This window comes from Neoarius graeffei, chromosome 10 (genome assembly GCF_027579695.1).
Source record: "Neoarius graeffei isolate fNeoGra1 chromosome 10, fNeoGra1.pri, whole genome shotgun sequence".
NCBI lineage: Eukaryota > Metazoa > Chordata > Actinopteri > Siluriformes > Ariidae > Neoarius > Neoarius graeffei.
The window spans coordinates 59,107,150-59,128,558 of record NC_083578.1 but is presented as its reverse complement, the minus strand read 5'-3'; the positions used below and the strand labels follow the sequence as shown (position 1 = coordinate 59,128,558).

At 41.3% G+C, this 21,409-nt stretch overlaps 1 protein-coding gene across 1 annotated transcript in view; it reads left to right on the top strand.

Annotated features, from left to right (window-relative positions):
• The window catches only part of nol4la (nucleolar protein 4-like a), an 83,545-nt gene that overhangs the window by 6,915 nt on the left and 55,221 nt on the right, over nt 1-21,409 (top strand). The gene's annotated exons all lie outside the window — the stretch shown is intronic.

Here is a 21,409-nt window from a genome sequence, read left to right as displayed (position 1 = left end):
TGATGATTTTGCAGGCCAGATAAATTGCCACAGAGTTCATTCATACTCATTGAACAGGTCACATAGACCTGGGCACCCTACAGGACACAGTTTGTGTTCAGCTTGGTCATGAAGGCAACTTTAAAACCTAACCATTAACTGACAGTCCAGTCTTCTGCTAAGTTACATTCATCTAGGTGCACAACATATTATTAAGTACTGCTATTGGTGGATACCTGTATACCTTGTACTAAAATGTGTTTTTAGTAATCTGATCACAATCAGAAAGTTTTTGAAAAAAAAATAATCGTAAGCACGTGTTTAGAAATATGGTGTTATCAGCTATAGACATCTGTGGTGGCAGTTTGACTTGTGGCTAGCATTAGGGAGAAAACACCTGTTCACAGGATACCGAATAAATCTATTCCAGCAAAACACAGTGAAGGTGCATGTGAAGAAGTTTATTTATTTTGCACAATAAAACAATCTCCAGCAATCTAAAATATACTTATTTACGCATAGTGCAGGAGAAATGACAGTGCACAGGTAAGTGCTGCAGAGCCCTGACTTTCAGAATTCTTTTTATGGCAACTGCTGCTACAATTGCTATAATAATAATAGTAATATAGACAAACAAATAAAGATTAGATTGACTTTAAAATTTAGGATTTTGAGTAGTTGTAGAATTTATACAGTGGAGCAGAAGTCCATCTTTGAAATACTGCTGTCAAATTAAAGGATTTTTTTTTTTTTGCTGCCCTGCAGTGTTTTTTGTTTGTATAGACTGCTTATCTTTCTGCAGTTCAGTAGTACTACTACACACATTGCACATTTGCGTTTAAGTTGTATCATTTTAATATATGATTGTAATCAACCCACTTTCTCCATTTAAAAAAAAAAGATTTGACTATCATTTGGGTGTGACGTCACAGAGTACATCATACATATGCTGATTAAAATCTCAGAAATGAGATCTTCCAAATGTAAAATGCCTTCGTACATCCCTGATACAGAAGGCAGGTGAGAAACATTGATGGCTTTTTGTTATCAAAGTCTATGAAGTAATTCAGTTCAATTCAATTTATATAGTGCTTTTTAGCAACGGACGTTGTCACAAAGCAGCTTTACAGAAATATGGATATGCATCCATCCATTATCTGTAGCCGCTTATCCTGGCCTACAGGGTCGCAGGCAAGCTGGAGCCTATCCCAGCTGACTATGAGTGAGAGGCAGGGTACACCCTGGACAAGTCACCAGGTCATCGCAAGACTGACACATAGAGACAAACAACCATCCACACTCACATTCACACCTACAGTCAATTTAGAGCCACCAATTAGCCTAACCTGCATGTCTTTGGACTGTGGGGGAAACCGGAGCACCCGGAGTAAACCCACGCAGACACGGGGAGAACATGCAAACTCCACACAGAAAGGCCCTCGTCAGCTGCTGGGCTCGAACCCAGGACCTTCTTGCTGTGAGGCGACAGTGCTAACCACTACACCACCATGCCGTCAGAAATATGGATATAAAATTGAAATAAAAAAATTAAATTTGTCCCTAATGTAAAAGGCAGAGGTGTCGTATGCAAGGAAAAAGACATGATGACAGGAACCAGACTCAGACGTGATCATTGGGGGTTGATATTTAACAGATCAGTGTTAGGCTAACTAATGTTTCTCATACCCTGGTTGATTTACCTTTGTAGAGCAGTTTGAACAGATGGTTAGTAGGAATTGCATTGTGAAGCCAAAGAGCAATGTCTGCCTTCAGGGCTCAGGGCTCAGCACAGTGCTAGGATCTCTCAAATCTCTCTTTTGTTCTTTTATTCTTTTTATTATATAGACTTTAACTATACAGTACCAGTTAATAGTTTGAACACACCTACTCAGTCATAGGTTTTTCTTTATTTTGACTCTTTTCTACATTGTAGAGCAATACTGAATACATAAAATCTATGAAATAGCACATATGGATTTATGTGGTAAACAAAAAAAAGTGTTAATAAAGAACAAAATATGTTTTATATTTTAGATTCTTCAGAGTTGCCACCATTTACCTTGATGACGCTTTGCACACTATTGGCATTCTTTTAACCAGCTTCATGAGGGAGTCACCTGGGATGCTTTTCAGTTAATAGGTGTGCCTCGTCAAAAGTTAATTAGTGGACAAGTTTCTTGCCTTCTTAATGCATTTGAGATAAAACACTAAATAGTAAATAATAAAAAAAACAGTAAAAAGCCCTATTCCATATCTGTAGTAATCCATATTATATCAAGAACCGCTCAACTAAGTAAAGAGAAACGACATCCATCATTACTTTAAGACATGAAGATCAGTCAAATTGCAAGAACTTTGAATGTATCTTCAAGTGCAGTTGCAAAAATGATCAAACACTTTGATGGAACTAGTTCTCACGAGGACCGTCCCAAGAAAGAAAGACTAAGACATATCTCTGCTGCTTAGGATAAGTCCATTAGAGCCACCACCCTAAGAAATCACCAATTAATATCGTCACAAGTTAGCATCCGGTGAGTGGCCTAGTGGTTAATGTGTCTGCCTCTTGATCGTGAGTTCTACTCACGGTTGGGTCATACCAAAGACCATCATAAAAATGGTGCCTACTGCCATCTGGCAAGGCATGCTGCAATACAGATGTGAGTGGGGAGTCAAACTCTTGCGGTTACCAGAGGACTAGCCCCCCACTGTAACCCTAGCTATGTAATATAGGCAAGAAGCCAAGGGCTACGAAATGGAGATCGGCACCGCCAAACGCGCCATGAATGGTGCAGGAAGGAGTTTGACTTGATTTTGACAAGTTAGGATCTACATGAATGCTTCACAGAGTTCAAGGAGCAGACACATCTCAGCATCAACTGCTCGGAGGAGACTGCATGAAGCAGGCCTTCACAGTTGAACTGCTGCAAAGAAATCATTATTGAGGAAGGCCAATGATAAGAAGAGAATTGCTTGGGCCAGGAAACACAAGGAATGGACATAAGACCAGTGTAAATCTTTACTTTGGTCTGATGAGTTCAAATTTGAGATTTTTGGTTCCAACCACCATATCTTTGTGAGATGCAGAAAAGGGGAATGGATGGCATCTGCATGTGTAGTTCCTACTGTGAAACATGAAGGAGGAGGTGTGGGGGGTGCTTTCCTGGTGACACTGTTGGCGATTTATTCAAACTTGAAGGCACACTTAACCAGCATCATTACCACAGCATTCTGCAGCGACATGCCATCCCATCTGTTTTACACTTCGTGGGACCATCATTTGTGTTTCAACAGAACAATGACCCAAAACACACCTCCAGACTATGTAAGGGCTATTTAACCAAGAAGGAGCATGAAGGAGTGCTGCATCAGATGATCTGGGCTCCACGATCACCACAACTGAGATGGTTTGGAATGACAAGGAACATGGAGTGAATGAAAAGCAACCAGCAAGTACTCAACATATATGGGAACTCCTTCAAGACTGTTGAAAAACCATTCCAGGTGACTACCTCATGAAGCTGGTTCAGAAAATGCCAAGAGTGCAAAGCTGCCATCAAAGGAAATGGTGGCTACTTTGAAGAATCTAAAATATAAAACTTTTTTTTTACTTTTTTTTGTGCTTACATAATTCCATATGCGTTATTTCATAGTTTTGATGCCTTAGGGATCATTCTATAATGTAGAAAATAATAAAAATAAACCTGCGATGACCTGGTGACTTGTCCAGGGTGTACCCCACCTCTCGCCCATAGTCAGCTGGGATAGGCTCCAGCTTGCCTGCAACCCTGTAGAACAGGATAAGCGGCTACAGATAATGGATAGATGGATGGCATTGAGTTAGAAGGCATGTCCAAGTTCTTGACTGGTAATATACATACATGCATACATACAGTGCTTTGCAAAAGTATTCATCCCCCTTGGTGTTTGTCCTGTTTTGTTGCATTACAAGCTGGAATTAAAATGGATTTTTGGGGGGTTAGCACCATTCTGATTTACACAACATGCCTACCACTTTAAAGGTGCACACTGTTTTTTTTATTGTGACACAAACAATAATCAAGATGAAAAAACAGAAATCTGGAGTGTGCATAAGTATTCACCCCCTTTCGTATGAAACCCCTAAATAAGAGCTGGTCCAAACAATTCACTTCATAAGTTACATAATTAGTTGATTAAGATCCACCTGTGTGCAATCAAAGTGTCACATGATCTGTCACATGATGTCTGTATAAATCAACCTGTTCTGGAAGGACCCTGACTCTGCTACACTACTAAACAAGCAACATGAAAACCAAGGAGCCTCCAAACAGGTCAGAGACAAAGTTGTGGAGAAGTATAGCTCAGGGTTGGGTTATAAAAAATATCCCAAACTTTGAATATCCCAGGGAGCACCATTAAATCCATTATAGCAAAATGGAAAGAATATGGCGACACTACAAACCTGACAAGAGAAGGCCACCCAGCAAAATTCACAGACTGCGCAAGGAGGGCATTAATCAGAGATGCAACAAAGACACCAATGATAATGCTGAGGGAGCTGCAAAGATCCACAGCGGAGATGAGAGTACCTGTTCATAGGACCACTTTAAGCCATACACTCCACAGAGTGGGGCTTTATAGAAGCGTGGCCAGAAAAAAGTCATTGCTTTAAAAAAAATCACGTTTGGAATTTGCCCAACAGCATGTGGCAGACTCCCCAAACACATGGAAGAAGATTCTCTGGTCAAATGAGACAAAAATTGAACTTTTGGCAGGGCTTTGAACCAGAATTTTTTTCCTATTGGTTCGTTCCGAACAGAAACGGAATTTTAACGTTTCCGGTTTTGGGTTCCACCATTAAATAGACATTCCCGAACCGGTTAGAACAAAAAAATTTCGTTCCCGGAACGGTTAATTACGTTCCCTGTCAGCTGTTTAACAAATGGCTATAAAATTGTGTCTCTGTCTCATCCAGCTTAAGCCAAATGTAGACTAATTCTATTACAACCTTCATTAAATAAGACAAGAAATAATTCAAAACAATTATTATTTCAAATGTTGGCGATTTGGATTCTCAGTATGTCTTCCCATCTACACAAACAGAAAAAGTGCCAAAAATGAAAGATAATTCGTTTAGTGTGTTACCAAAGGCTAGTCAGGCCCTATAGAGGGCTACCGCATGACGTCACCGCGCCGCGAGATTTTGTTAGGCGCCATATTGGAAGACCAAGTACACATCTATGCAAGTACATACATACATAAAACAAACTACACCTGAAATGTAGCCAGGGCCGGTTCTGCCCTAATCTGGACCCGGGTGCAACATCGCGCAACCCCCCCCCCCCCCCCCCCCCCCCCCCCCCACCCCCCCCCCCCCCCCCCCCCCCAAAAAAAAAAAAAAAAAAACAGTCTAAATCAGGACAACCATCACATAACTATAACTATAAACATTTTATATCAACTATTTTAACTAAATGGGCTATAATAAATAAGCCTGCAGGCAGCCACGGCGGGCTGCCTCAGAAAAGTAACCATTCAATGACACAACTGAAAGCCTGCAGCCATGGCGGGCTGCCTTAAAAAGTAACCATTTGTCCTACCTTAAAACTCGTTTTGCATTTTCTGCCTCCTTTTTTGTATTTTCGACCCTCTGTTTATTTTCTTTCCTTTTCTGAAAACCCGATTTGTGTCCAGACATTTTGTTCTGCTACCAACGAACTAACTCATCAGGTCTCATCTCTCGAGCCCGCGATGATTCCCGTGGGAAGGGCAACAATTGATACATTTTTACAAACAGCCAATAGGGAGGTTGCAACGTTCAGGCTCTCCTTTGCTCAGACACTCAGTAATGCACTTACTCACTTATTATCACGTGGAGACATGATAGTAGTCCACCTTCCCGCTCTCTCCATTCAATCAGCGAACGTCACACAGGAAGTGAACCCCAGCGGGTCATAGAAACTTGCGCAGGAGAAGAATGACTTATTTGTAGGCTACAGAAACTTTGAGGAACGAAATAAAAACCGGTATTAACCGGTTACCATTATTTTTAATAAGCGTTTCTGTTCTGGAACATAAAAAATAATAAAGTTTCTGGTTTCGTTTCTGTTCCATGTGAAATAGAAAAAGTTCCCGGTTTTCGTTTTCGTTCCTTGAACTGGTTCAAAGCCCTGCTTTTTGGCCATCATGGGAAACGCCATGTGTGGCGCAAACCCAACACCCTGAGAACACCATCCCTACAATGAAGCATGGTGGTGGCAGCATCATGCTGTGGGGATGTTTTTCATCTTCAGGGACAAGAAAGCTGGTCAGGACTGAAGGAAAGATGGATGGCACTAAATACAGGGCAATTCTGGAGGAAAACCTGTTTGATTCAGCCAGAGGTTTGAGACTGGGACGAAGGTTCACGGTCTAGCAGGACAATGACCCTAAACCTACTGCTAAAGCTATACTGGAGTGGTTTAAAGGGAAACATTTAAATGTCTTGGAATGGCCTAATCAAAGCCCAGACCTCAATCCAGTTGGGAATCTGTGGCATAACTTGAAGATTGCTGTACACCAACGCAACCCATCTAACTTGAAGGAGTTGGAGCAGTTTTGCCTTGAGGAATGGGCAAAAATCCCAGTGGCTAGATGTGCTAAGATAATAGAGACATACCCCAAGACACTTGCAGCTGTAATTGTAGCAAATGCTGGCTCTACAAAGTATTGACTTTTTTTTGGGGGGGGGGGGGGATACTTATGCACACTCCAGATTTCTGTTTTTTCATCTTAATTATTGTTTGTGTAACAGTAAAAAAAAAAGTGTGCACCTTTAAAGTGGTAGGCATGTTGTGTAAATCAAATGGTGCTAACCCCCAAAAAATCCATTTTAATTCCAGCTTGTAATGCAACAAAACAGGACAAACACCAAGGGGGATGAATACTTTTGCAAGGCACTGTACATACATATAGTGTCCTCCATACATATGTACAACTTAGAACATGGCACCTTTTGTTTACCTTCTGAATCCTTCTGATTCTTACTACTGATGAGTGGTTTGCATCTTGTGGTATGCCCTCTATATTTCCGCTTACAAAGTCTCCTTCAAACAGGGGGTTGTGATGCCTTCACCCATGTCCTGTGAAGGTTGTTGGTAAGGTTGCTGACTGTTGGTTTTCCTTTACAGCTCTCACAATGATTCTGTCAACAACTGCTGTTTTTTTCCTTGGCTGACCTGGTCAGTACACCAGTGGTTTATTCCTTTTTCAGAACATTCCAAATTGTTGCACTGGCTATGCCCAGTGTCTCTGACTGATTTTCCTTCCTTTCTCCCATAGACAGCTCTCTGGTCATCATGTCGGTTTGTCCATTTTAACAAGAAGTGCAGTCTTCACAGGTGAAACCCTGGGCTCACACCAAGCGTGTACTTCATAGTTATTAATTGCTTAACCCACCAATCTAACAGGGCACACCTGGGCAACAAGAAACACTTGCCAGACTCATGTTCTAATATTTTTGATCACTTGAAAAATGGTTGGGTTCAAACAAAAGGTGCCATGTTCTAAGTTGTTTAACCCATTTAGATGTAAATATCAGTAAATGAAAACTTGCTCTCTGAGTCAATTATTAGCATCTGCTGTTAAACAAAGGAATTTCATTGTAGTAAGTGTATAATCATATTTAGTATGTATATTTACAGTGTGGTAAAATGTGGGTAAATGTTAAAAAAAAGCCATGATGTATGCAGAAAAAAATAGTATACTTAGCGTTTCAGTAGGGATCCTTATATTTACCAGTCATTTGCATTAAAGCTTGCAGTTTTGCATGCTGCTTTTAAACAGCAGGACTGTATAAGGATTAGACATCACTGACTGCAGGCACATATAAAACCATGTGCTATGTGACAAGCAAAACTGTGAAAATTCTATCAACTAAATGTTTCTCATAATTCCCTGTGAGCATTTTTTTTTTTTACAAATTCTGTATATCCACCTTCAGTGTGTAAACATATCCTTACATTATAAATGATGTGGCACTGAATTCATTAACACCTCCCAAATATTGATTCAACAAACTGTTATGTTTGAGAAGGTCAAGGCCATGCTAGTGTCCTGTCCTGTGATGTTGGATTCCTTAAAAAGACCAGGAATCTAGAACAAACACTTGTTTAGCAAGAGTAGTGTATGCACCTGTTGCAGCGGAGCATATATTAGTTCAAGTTGACAGAGTTTGGGGGCAGTTTTCCTCACGGGAACCATTAGATATTCCTATCCTTATGGTGGACATTTGATCTAAAAACATGCATGCACACGCGCTCACACACAGAGAGAGAGAGAGAGAGAGAGAGAGAGAGAGAGAGAGAGCGCTTGATTGACCCACTTCAGTCTCATCCTTTGTAAGTGAGCAGCTTCCTGCTTGGGAAGATGGTTAGAGCTTTAGAGTAGGTGATCTGATCATGGGTAATCTCTCCTCTCCTCAATTTGTACCATCTGAAGCAGCAGAGCCAAGCAAGTGTTCATTCAATGTTTCCAGTTTGGAAGCAGATCCTGAGATGATCTAGGTGGAAGGGTAAAAGAACGTGCCATCCAAGGTGCATGTCTGTCCTTGAATACGGCTACTTTATGTGTATGTGTATGTGTGTGTGTGTGTGTGTGTGTGTGTGTGTTCATTTTTATATGAGGGTGCCATATTGTATTTGGCTTTTCCATGAGCTGACTCATAAATATGTTCATTTCTCAATATTACTAATGACTATACCTTTAATATATATGATACTATATATTAGACTTGTCTTTAAGTCCCCTCTGTGTGTGTGTGTGTGTGTGTGTGTGTGTGTGTGTGTGTGTGTGAGAGAGAGAGAGAGAGAGAGAGAGAGAGAGGTACTGTGAGAGGGTCGCTGCTCTGGTTTTCCTCCCTTCAGCACCCTATCTCTGTTGCCATGGAGAGACAGTTCTTGTCTCCCATAGGAGGAGAAATTAACACCATTTTTAACTGGCTCCAGGGCCTCCCCCCTGCCAGGGAGAAAAGGTGCTCTGCTCCACATACACACTTCCCCCTACCACCCTCCATATACACACCAAACACGCGCACGCACACACACACACACACACACACACACACACACACCAAGGCTTGCTTCCATATGTGCACCTACACAGATTATCAAACACACAGTCCCAGTTCAAATTGCCAGCTTGTGGTTGGTTATGTTGAACAGATCAGCCTGTGTGTGTTTATGTGCAAGACAAAGGCAGAGAAGAAATAAAAACCTTCTCCATGTCTTCTTCGCTATTCTGGGAGCATGCTGCAGTGGGACAAAAGAGTGTCTCACTCCCTTGCTCCCCTTCCTACCCCCATGGATCTCGATCTCTCTCTCTCTCTCTCTCTCTCTCTCTCTCTCTCATCTTTCCATCTCTCCCTCATCGTCCTCTGTGTATAATTAGCCTCTGCAGTCTCTCATTAGCGTTGTGGACCTGTCTATCTCTCTGATTGTCCGTTCCCCCTGCAATTATTCCGTGACACCAGGGCCAGAACACTAACATCTCAGCACATGCTGTAAAACATTACAAAGACAGGGACAGATTACAACAAATGCAAAAAAAAAAAAAAACTCTTTCATTATTAATTAACAGGTATTTTTGCATTACCTTGAATGTAAGGGATATTCTGGTGGTAGTTCCTATACGGCTAATGGAGCCTTACTTTAGATATTTATACTTTGGTATACACCTTTTTGGATGGCCATCAAAAATACGTGTTTCTGATTGAGTTCTAGATGTTTATTAATTCCTTATATCAGGATACCGAGTGGCACAGTGGTGTAGTGGTTAACACGGCCGCCTCACAGAAAGAAGGTCCTGGGTTCGAGCTCAGTGGCCGACGAGGGTCTTTCTGTGTGGAGTTTGCATGTTCTCCCCTTGTCTGCGTGAGTTTCCGCCGGGTGTTCCCGGTTTCACCCACAGTCCAAAGGCATGCAGGTTAGGTTAATTGGTAGCTCTAAATTGACCGTAGGTGTGAGTGTGAATGGTTGTTTGTCTCTGTGTGTTAGCCTTGTGATGACCTGGTGACTTGTCCAGGGTGTACCCTGCCTCTTGCCCATTGTCAGCTGGGATAGGCTCCAGCTTGCCTGCGACCCTGTACAGGATAAGTGGCTACAGATAATGGATGGGTGGCTGGATGGATATCAGGATACCACTAAAGTAGAGTTGGTGCAAAATATAAAATGTAAATCAATGCTAGGACGTAACTTTGAGCTGTGATGACATTTGTTCAGCAAATTTGATTCAGAAGTCAGAGGAAATCAAGAAAATCCTACAGAAACATCCATCCATTATCTATACTGCTTATCCATCAGGGTCACTGTGGAAACTGGAGATAATCGCAGCTGAATTTCAAGCGAGAGGTGGGGTACACCCTGAGTGGGCCGCCGATCTATCACAGGGCTAACACAGAGACGAACAACCACTCACATTCACACCGATGGGTAAATTAGAGTTAACCTAATCCTCATGTCTTTGGACTATGGGAGGAAACTGGACCACCCAGAGGAGACCCACACAGGCACGGGAAGAACTTGCAAACTCCACAAAGAAACGCTCCAGTCTGAACCCAGAACCTTCATGCTGTAAGGTGACAGTGTTAACCACTGCACCACCATGTCATCCCCGACAGAAACAGCTGATCTTCATTTGAGGTTAATCAGAATCACTTTACTGATGACAGCTGTATGATATATATTTTTGTTATTTACCAGCTGGGAGGTCTGTATCGTGAAATACCGTGACCGAGGTCTTGAAAGTACTGAGCGAGGCCCTCTGGGCCGAGGTCAGTATTCAAGGCCAAGGTCACGGTATTTCACCATACGGACCGACCTTAAGCTGGTAAATAATATATATGTTTTTTTCTTTACCAAATTCTAACAGAAAACGAGAGCGCCCGAAAGGGAAAACCAAGCTGAGAGCAGTCATTTTGAATCCTCATTCACGGCTGTAATGCAAATGGCTCCCTCCTCAGTATACAAGTGCACTTCCATGGCAGGAAAAAAACCTACATTTTGCCACCTTTGTAGTCCCCTATTTATACAAAATTGAGTCATTCAGGATTCAGCCATGTTTTTGCTTGGTGTTAGCAACAGTTACAGATTTTTAGCTTTTTCCTGAAATGTTTTCTTTTATTTCTTCTTCCTCAGGGTAGTAAAACTCGCTTTTGCTGTGAAGACTGTCATTATCGCTATCCATGCTGTAAAATTAATGCTATTCTCCTAAGAAATGCTGGCAAAAATGTATAAGATTTTTGATAATCTTATAAATAAATCTTATAAAAAAAGATAAATGTTGACAAAAAATGCTACTATGTTTGTTGTTGTTGTGAATGAGCGAGTTGTCAGAGGTCCATAACCGGGGTCCGTAACTGGGGTCTGTATCATAGGATACGGACCCGCTCGCCAGCCAATCAGAGCGCAGGATTTGATGGAAACCGGACCGCGAATAAAATAATTAACCGTTATTCCACAAAACGGAGTCGTACATGAGCTGATAGTTGATGAGGCACGTAGCATCAAGTTGGCTATAAGCCATGTATGACGAGATTGAGTGGAATAACTGTTTTATTCTATCCACATTCACTGGATTTTGAGAAACAGAGCATTTTTATTTTTTGCAAATTCGATAAATAAAAACTTTATACAAAACGTCCGACAAAATAATTTCCACTTTGAATGTCAACAAACTGGTGAAATGACAGTAGCAATTTGTGAAAAATGCTATAATAATAATTCTTGAAAAATAAAAAAGATACATTCTTACCATCAAATACTTTCATTCCATATTTTGTCCTCGGTTGGTTCAGTAACACGCTCTGCCATTTTGTTTTTTTCTACTCACGGTATATAGGCTGATGGCCTAGTAGGAGAGTAGCCGATCAGAGCACGCGATTGCTCATATCAGTGACTGTGGATAGAATAATTACTTTTGAACATTAGTTTGAATGTGAATGGTTAAACCTAAACACAGTCTCATGCCCCATGATATGAAGGTGTGCATACCCCCCCCCCCCCCCCCCCCCAATGTTGCTATTTGTTTTCCACTTAAATGTTGCTGGTTTCTATATTACATTCAACGTGGAAACAGATCTGACATGATTCAGCTTGGGTTCTTTTTTTTTTAACATCACAAAGTCCTGCAATTTTAACAGAGGTGTGTAGACTTTTTATATCGACTATAAGCAAGATAAAGTCAACTGAAGTGTCTGATATCTAGAAATATCAGAACACCACTTGGTTTGTGCTGTCTGTCCACCTTGGGTTTGTCTGTTACTTTATTATTTTAGAACACTTTTTGTTGGGCATTAACTCTTACACATAACAAGACATTATTCTATCCACATTCACTGGACGTGAGCAATCGCACGCTCTGATCGGCTACTCTACTACTAGCTTATCAGCTCATATACCATGAGTAAAGAAAAACAAAATGGCAGAGCGTATTGCTGAACCAATTGAGGAAATTATTTTGTCGGACGTTTTGTATAAAGTTTTTATTTATCGAATTTGCTAAAAATAAAAATGCTGTTTCTCAAAATCCAGTGAATGTAGATAGAATAAAGCAGTTATTCCACTCAATCTTGTCACACATGGCTTATAGCCAACTCAGTGTTACATGCCTCGTTAGGTATCAGCTCATGTACGACTCGATTTTGTGGAATAACTGTTAAATATACATTGTATACATAACAATACAGTACTATTAATCCTTTAGAATCAGCATGTATTATACGGTTAACTACAGTGAATCTAATGTAGTTTTTATTTCATTTTTATCTAATGTAGAATCTAATGTACTTTTATGAGCGAGGAATGCAAGTCTAGAGCTACCAGCAAGTCTGTTGTGATTAAGTGGTTAAAAAAGCTTAATTGCCCCTGAAGATGAGTGTTACAGTAAGATGATAATGACAGTAGAGAACAAAGCATTAGTTGGGGCTGAAAGTGAGTGTGAGTGTTGCTGTGATGATGATAATTTTCACTAGAATGAAATGAAGACAGTAATATGGGACATGGGAAATATGTCACTTACAGGTTGAGTCGAGGGTCTTCTGAGTTTGTGATATCCACAATATCTAAACACTTTACACAGTGATACAGAAAGCGAGAGAGAGGCAGAGAGGAGGGAAATAATAAAAGAGGGCTATAGAGAGACATGGAAATGGGAGGGACAACAGAGACAGTGAGTGAGAGAGACAGAGGCGTAATGTGGATTTAATGAAGGGGCTTTATGAACTAACAGGGAAAGGGAGGAGGAGGGAGATCCGAGGATAGGGGAGGAGAGGAAAAGAGAGGAGAAAAAGCAGTTTACACACTTTCCCTGCCTCTTGCTTTCTCTGCTTCCCACTGTGGATAGGAGGGCTTTTCAGTTTTTCTCCATTTCCTTGCTGATGGGCTGACTAGGGAAGATTGGACTTTAAGAGGTGACCTGTTGCTATATTTGCAGTGAGCTAATCAGAATTCAGCGCTGAATTCAGTCCCACTCCCCAACACATCTGCTTCACACGTCGTAAACCAGCACCTTCTTCAAACATACATTACATACCTGTCAGCTCCGTCTCTGATTCATTCCCAGCTGCTTCAACCAAGTGCCTACGGTTGGATGTCGCACGTTATGACTCATACAAGAAAACAAATTGAATTGATGTCTAGACATATAATGATTCATGTTTTGGGCATTACTTTTTGAAGTTAATAAAAAAAAAGCCTACAAACTGCATTGAGACTGCAGCTGGTATTAATATATGGGTCACATTATGTGTTAGTTTATATGATCATTCCTGGCAAATCTAATAATGCTGCAGTAATTACTGCATGATTTCTACTTTGTTAATAGATAAAATGAATCAATGAAATCCACCCATCCATCCATCCATCCATCCATCCATCCATCCATCCCTCCGTCCATTATCTATGCCACTTATACATCAGGGTTGCAGGGAAAGCTGGAGCCAATCCCAGCTGACTTCAGGCGAGAGGCGGGGTACACCCTAGGCAGGTCACCAATCTATCGTAGGGCTAACACAGAGACACAACCATTCATACTCACATTCACAACTATGGGCAATTTAGAGTAGTCAATTGATTTAATCTGCATGTCTTTGAAATGATAACCATTGTGTGCAAATCTTTCAATTACGTTCATTATGTCATATATTAAATATAGTTAGTTTTTTTCTTTTTTATCAGACATCTAGTTTTTAGGTTTGTTTACCTGACATGTTTTGACGTACGACTGTCGTCTTCCTCAGAGTGTCACCGGATGTTATTGGTGACGCATCTTTTATCAGCTGATGTTTCCGAAGGCGTGGCCTTCCTGTCTGGTTTGTCAAACCATACACAACACACTCCGTCAGATCCTGGTTCATCCCAAAGACAGAATACATCCGGAAAACAAATGCAACACCATATATGAGATTCCATGCCAATTATGCAATAAAACTTACATCGGGGAGACAGGAAGGAGTTTCAACACAAGAAAAAATGAACATAAGAAAGAGTGCGAAAAGGAGACAGCTACAAGACAAACCCGAACAATAAAAGAAAAGGCACAACAGGAAAATTATAAGTCAGCCATAACAGATCACTGCAAAAGGGAAAATCATATCATGGACTGGGGGAATGCCAGAGTCATCCGCACAGAAGATAATAAACATCAGCGCTGGATCAGGGAGGCCATGGAGATCCGTAAGCGAAGTCCAAGGACCATCAACCGGGATGAGGGAGCATACATGCTCTCCCATACCTGGAGTGCCATCTTGCAGGGGACGGACAAACAGTAGAAGGCGTGACCGACCTGTCAAACCAGACAGGAAGGCCACACCTTTGGAAACATCAGCTGATAAAAGATGCGTCACCAATAACATCCGGTGACACTCTGAGGAAGACGACAGTCGTACATCGAAACATGTCAGGTAAACAAACCTAAAAACTAGATGTCTGATAAAAAAGAAAAAAACTAATTATATTGTGTGCAAATGTTACAGCTTTGAATCTTCTCCTTCTCCTTCTTCTTTCGTCTGCTCCTGTTAAGGGTTGCCACAGCGGATCTGTTCCACATATTTGATTTGGCATAGGTTTTACACCGAATGCCCTTCCAGACGCAACCCTCTCCAATCTATCCGGGCTGGGGACTGGCACTAAGTATATACTGTCTTGTACAACCCCAGTGGCTGGGTATTTTACCTAATCTGCATGTCTTTGGACTGTGGGGGAAACCGGAGCACCCGGAGGAAACCCACGCAGACACAGGGAGAACATGCAAACTGCATACAGAAAGGCCCCTGTCGGCCGTGGTTCAACAGTTTTGAATGATTCAACAAAAACATTGTTGGTAAATGCACATCTAGGTGTAAATATGCATATATGTGATTATTATAGGAGCGCATAGATTAAAGATCACATCAGCATTTTCATATTAGTACATACAGTGGCATACTTGTCAATACTGAGAAAAGAATGGATACACTGATAATGGAAGTCTCTGAGCATTTGCTTGGCCAATCAATGGACGTTTCAAATACACAACTATGGAATGCAGAGTCCAACCCATAATCATTACACTCTAACCATAAAGAGAGAGAGAATGTCTTATTAAAGCTCCATACAACCATGTTGGGGCGGCACGGTGGTGTAGTGGTTAGCACTGTCGCCTCACAGCAAGAAGGTCCTGGGTTCGAGCCCTGGGGCCGGCGAGGGCCTTTCTGTGTGGAGTTTGCATGTTCTCCCCGTGTCTGCGTGGGTTTCCTCCGGGTGCTCCGGTTTCCCCCACAGTCCAAAGACATGCAGGTTAGGTTAACTGGTGACTCTAAATTGACCGTAGGTGTGAATGTGAGTGTGAATGGTTGTCTGTGTCTATGTGTCAGCCCTGTGATGACCTGGCGACTTGTCCAGGGTGTACCCCGCCTTTCGCCCGTAGTCAGCTGGGATAGGCTGCAGCTTGCCTGCGACCCTGTAGAAGGATAAAGCGGCTAGAGATAATGAGATGAGATGAGAGACAACCATGTTGGAAACTTATAACCATGAATTCTGGCCACTGAAAAAACAGCTGCGTCTCTGAAAGAACAAATTCTACGGATTTGGAATGCCATTTACAGATACCTTTGATGGAGGAATTTATGAAAGCATTTTACAAAAAAATATGTTTCTCATAAACATTTACTGACAGAATTTAACAACAACAATATTTCCATGAATAATACAATTTTGTGTTCAGTACAGGGGAATTACTGTTTATGGTAATTTTACTTACACTACAGATGCAGAAAGTAGAGCCTAGCTGAAAAAGTGTATTAGGTTTTCTCAAGCGTTATGTAACTGAGTATTAACCATCATGTTTGTTTTATATGTGGCTGTAATGCATGTTTCTTTCATAATGTCTAGATTGTTACATGATTTCATATAATGTGTGTTGAGAACATTTTTGCATAAAGTTTCTATTACTGTCAGGACAGTTACTGGAGCTGAGTATTGTTCCATGTTGGGATGCTTTGCTGCTTTTATGTCCTTTTAGCAGGAAATGTTTTGCCCGTTTTATCTTAAATATTAGGCAGGCATCTTCTTTCAGTGCCCTGTGTGTGGATTATTGACATTATATCATGGCAGGAGCCAATTATTCCTACACGGAATAAAACAGTTGGGGCACTGTGTAAAATGTAAATAAAAAACCAGAATGTGATGATTTGCAAATCATGGAACCCTATATTTAATTGAAAACAGTACAAAGACAACATATACTGTCAACAAAAAATTTATTGTTTTTTGAAAATATATGCTCATTTTGAATTTACTGCCAGCAGCACATTTCAAAGATGTTGGGAGAGGGGCAACAAAAGACTGGAAAAGTTGTTGAATGTTGAAAAAAAAAAAACCTAATTAGGTTAACTGGCACCAGGTCAGTAACGTGATTGGGCATAAAAGGAGCATCCCAGAGTTTTTTAGTCTCTTAGAAGTAAAGACAGGGAGGGGTTCACCATTATGTGAAGGACTGCAAGAGCAAAAAGTGCAACAATTTAATAATAACATTCCTCAAGATAAAAGTGCAAAGAATTTGGGGATCATATCATCTATGGTACATAATATCATTAAAAGATTCAGGGAATCTAGAGAAATCTTTGAATGCAAGAGACAAGGCTGAAAACCACCACTGGATGCCTGTGATCTTCAGGCCCTCAGGCCACACTGCATTAAAAACAGACATGATTCTGTCGTGGAAATCACTGTATGGGCTCAGGAACACTTCAGAAAACCATCGTCTGTAAACACAGTTCATCAATGCATCCACAAATGCAAGTTAAAACCATATATAAACAATATCCAGATGCACCACCACCTTCTCTGGGCCTGAGCTCTTTTACAGTGGACTAAGGCAAAGTAGAAAACTGTCCTGTGGTCTGATGAATCAAAATTAGAAATTCTTTATGGAAATTGTGGACCTTGCCTCCTCCGGGCTAAAGAGGAGTGGGACCATCCAGCTTGTTATCAGCACACAGTTCAGCACACAGTCAGCATCTGTAATAGTATGGGGGTACATTAGTGCACATGTCATGGGTATGTTGCATATCTGGGAAGCAACATTAATGCTGAATGATAGATACAGGTTTTGGAGCTACATGCTGCCATCCAAGCAAAAGTTTTTTGAAGAAAAGTCTTGCTTATTTTAGCAACACAATGCCAAACCGCATTCTGCACATATTACAACTGCGTGGCTCTGTTGGAAGAGAGTCCATGTGCTAAACTGGCCTGCCTGCCATCCAGACCCGTCTCCTATTTAAAACATTTGCTGCATTATGAAGCACAAAATACAACAAAGAAGAACCTGAACTGCTGAGCAACTGAAATTGTATTTCAGACAAGAATGGGACAACATTTCACTTCCAAAACTACAGCAATTGGTCTCCTTAGTTCCCAAACATTTACAGAGTGTTATTAAAAGTAGCGATGGTGCAACACAGTGGTAAACATCCCCCTGTCCCAACTTTTTTCAACATGTTGCTGGCATCAAAGTCAAAACGAGCATATATTTTTCAATAAACAATACAATTTCTCGGTTTCAACATTTGATATGTTGTCTTTGTACTGTTTTCATTGAAATAGAGTTTTCATGATTTGCAGAGCATTCTGTTTTTATTTGTATTTTACACAGTGTCCCAACACTTTTGGAAACAGTGTTGTAGCAAATACTGTAGATTTTATTTTAAAAAGTAAAAGCACTCAAAGGTTTCCTTTTGATTTTAATATTTAGTATGTCAGTTATTATAGTAATTATTGGAAGGTCTTCACAAGGATAGTAAGGTGTGTGTGTGTGTGTGTGGGTGGGAGAGAGAGAGAGTGGGGGAGAGAGAGAGAAAGAGAGAGACCCAGCTGCTTCTTCACTGTGGCCCCTGTCTCTATTACCCCTGTGTGCAGGACTGTTCAGCAAGTCAGTGCTCCATGTGTGTACATGTGTGAGACTGCCAGAGGGGGGTGGGGGGTCGGAGGCGGCCGCTTGCCCAATCAGCTCCACCAGTATCCTAGCAACAGAGCTGTTTGGAACAGGACAGGGAGAATGAGAGAGAGAGAGAGAGAGAGAGAGAGATGTAGAGAAAAAAATATGAGGTATAGAGAGCAGGATAGGGGATAGAAGGGATGAAAAATATGCCACATCTGGAGAAAACAGGGTTTGAAAGGAGAGTGGTAGGAAGAGGGATAAGTGGAGACAAACGCATCAAGCATGAGAGAGAGAGAGAGAGAGAGAGAGATGGTAACAAGGAAGAAGCGAGAGAGCTTTAGCATGGAAATGCTGATTGCTGCTGCTGCCATTTCATGGGGCTTCTTAAAAATGATATGACAATGACGAAACCACACACTCACTGACCCACTAAAGCAGCTGCTTATCCTCTGAGACGCAGATACAAGCATACACATTCACACATGTACCATGTGCCACTAGACTGCAGTTTAATGATTAAACATTCATGCAGTTATATGACACAAAAATAATCACCTCTGAGTCTAAGCACAGTGTGTAGATCACTTCTGGTGATACTGCCTGTTCAGCTAGCCCATATCTCTGCTTGTGCTCATAGCGAGATTATTATAAACTCCAGGATATGCCCTGGGACACATGCTGCAGCCATGGGTTATTTACCATGCTAGAGAAAACAACAGCAGCCGTATGTATTGAAGGTACTGAAAAATAATACTCTGCTTCTAACGAAGATAATATTTGTGTTGGAAGATGAAAGCACTTTTGAATTGTGTTTTCTTTGAGAATTGTGAATTCTTTTGATACACATGTTGTGGCTTTTGAAATATCTACTACAGTTTGAAATACTGCCCCAATAATACATATTAGCATGTGATCTAATACTATGCACCATTATACTGTTAGAAAATTTTGTACCAGTATCAGTACATCACTTAGCCTTGGTTTAGCCTGTATGTATTTGTGTAGCAGGCCTTAGTTTAAGAGCAGGCTAGCATTGGCTGTGTCAGGCATGAACCTAAGGTGTCAACCTCCCTGGCCTAGTTTCATCACCCACACTCTCATCGCGTCTCATTCTCATAGTGACATGCCCTCAGAATGGGGAAACAGGGGTTGAGTGTACCAATGCTCGCGCTCTCTCTCTCTGTGCGTGTGTGTGTGCGTGCGCGCGGGCGCGTGTTTCACCCCTAAGCTCTGACTCCCACTGTCCTACAAACATCCCCATCTCAACTTAATTCCTCCATTCCAGTTGCGCGCACACACACACACACACACACACACACACACACACACACACACACACTCCTTGCCTGTAGCTAAAGCTGTGGTTTTCTTCTCAAAGGAACAGAAGTCTGCATCACATCATGTCCTGAAGGGGTTATTTCTGAAACAGTTTCTTGTAGCTGAGAAGGGGGGAGGGAAAGAATGAGTGCGAGAGAGTGAAAGAGAGCAAATGAGCACTAAACCAGGATGGGACCCCATAAACCCAAGACATATATACATCATATGTTTTCCTGCTGTGCTGAGAACGGTGTTAAAGCCATGGGCAATCACACATATTTTCACTGATGGGAACATAATAAAGACGATAATTATTATTCGGAGTAAAAGCACATGCACGGGAGGACGACTAGAGAAGGCCGGATTAAAGTGAACCCACTCTGCGCGCGGGTTTTAGTTGCCATAGGAACGTTCATTACCTGGCACTTGGGAGAGAGGAGCAAGAGAGAGAAGAGGTACTGGGACAGATAAAGAGAGAGATGGATAGAGAGGCGCGAGCAAAGAGGGGAAGAGAATATCTGGTAGAGAGGAATGAAGAAGGAAGAGAGCAAGAAAGAACAAAGGCATGTAGTGGGATAAGGGAAGGGTGCAAAGAAGGAAGAAATAATTAAAGAAAGCAACTGCTCTCCATGTATCTTACACTAGATAATCACTCACACACACACACACACACACACACACACCTGCTGTAAGTCTCTCCAGTCAAGCACTGAAATAAAATATTTCTTTTATGTCTGAAATACTGTACATTGTACTGTGCACAGAACAACATGAGTTGAAAGGACAGTATACAAATGACTTAAAAGCATGAAATAGACAGATATGGGCCAAAATGTCAATTATTTGAGCCCTCAAAGTAAATACACAGCAGTGAATTAAACTGCAGAAGGTTATGGGACAAAAATATGAGCCGAGGAAACAAAGGACGAAAACAAAGAAAGCACGAACATGAAAAAAAAAAGAAAAACGCAGAAGAGCAAGCAGGTGACAATGTGGCCCATGTGGGATGGAGGTGCCAGGCGTTTGTTGTAGCAATCAGAGTTTCAGCAGGCATCACATGACCCGCTGCCCCACACACCTGCCTGAAAGAGTGCCGACAGTTGCCATAGCAACGGGGTCAGGAGGATGGAAAGCAGGTATTTAAAGGGGGTCTGTGGCAGGAGGTGGGGCAATGGGTGAGTGTGACACAAAACAGTGTTATTTTTAAAATGCTCTCACTCTCTCGCTTTCTCTCTGTCTTTGCGGATTGCGCTGTTCAGCAATCCCTCTTCTTGAGGCCTTTGTGTTAGAGGTGGCACTAGGTCTGACTCGGGATATGCTCGGGGAATTCATCACTGATTCAGTGATGCAGTGTCTAGTTGTTTTTATTGTCAGATACTAGACATAAAACACCTCTAGGATCTCTGATTTAGGGTCTATTTGGATTAAGGCCATAAAGAAATTCAAAGTTATACTGGCGTTTCTGCATAGAGATTAATATTTGCGCATTAAAAGTTCCAACAAAATATGCCACCTTATATTGTTCTGTTTATCAAAACCTATTGCTCCCAGTGAGCAATTCCAAAGTCATGATGATACAGAAACACAATGATATAGAAACAGAAAAGTACGTATATCAAGCCAGTTTGGATGTTTCTGGTTGTATCTGTGAAACAACTTTGCAATTATCTGGCATATAATAAAG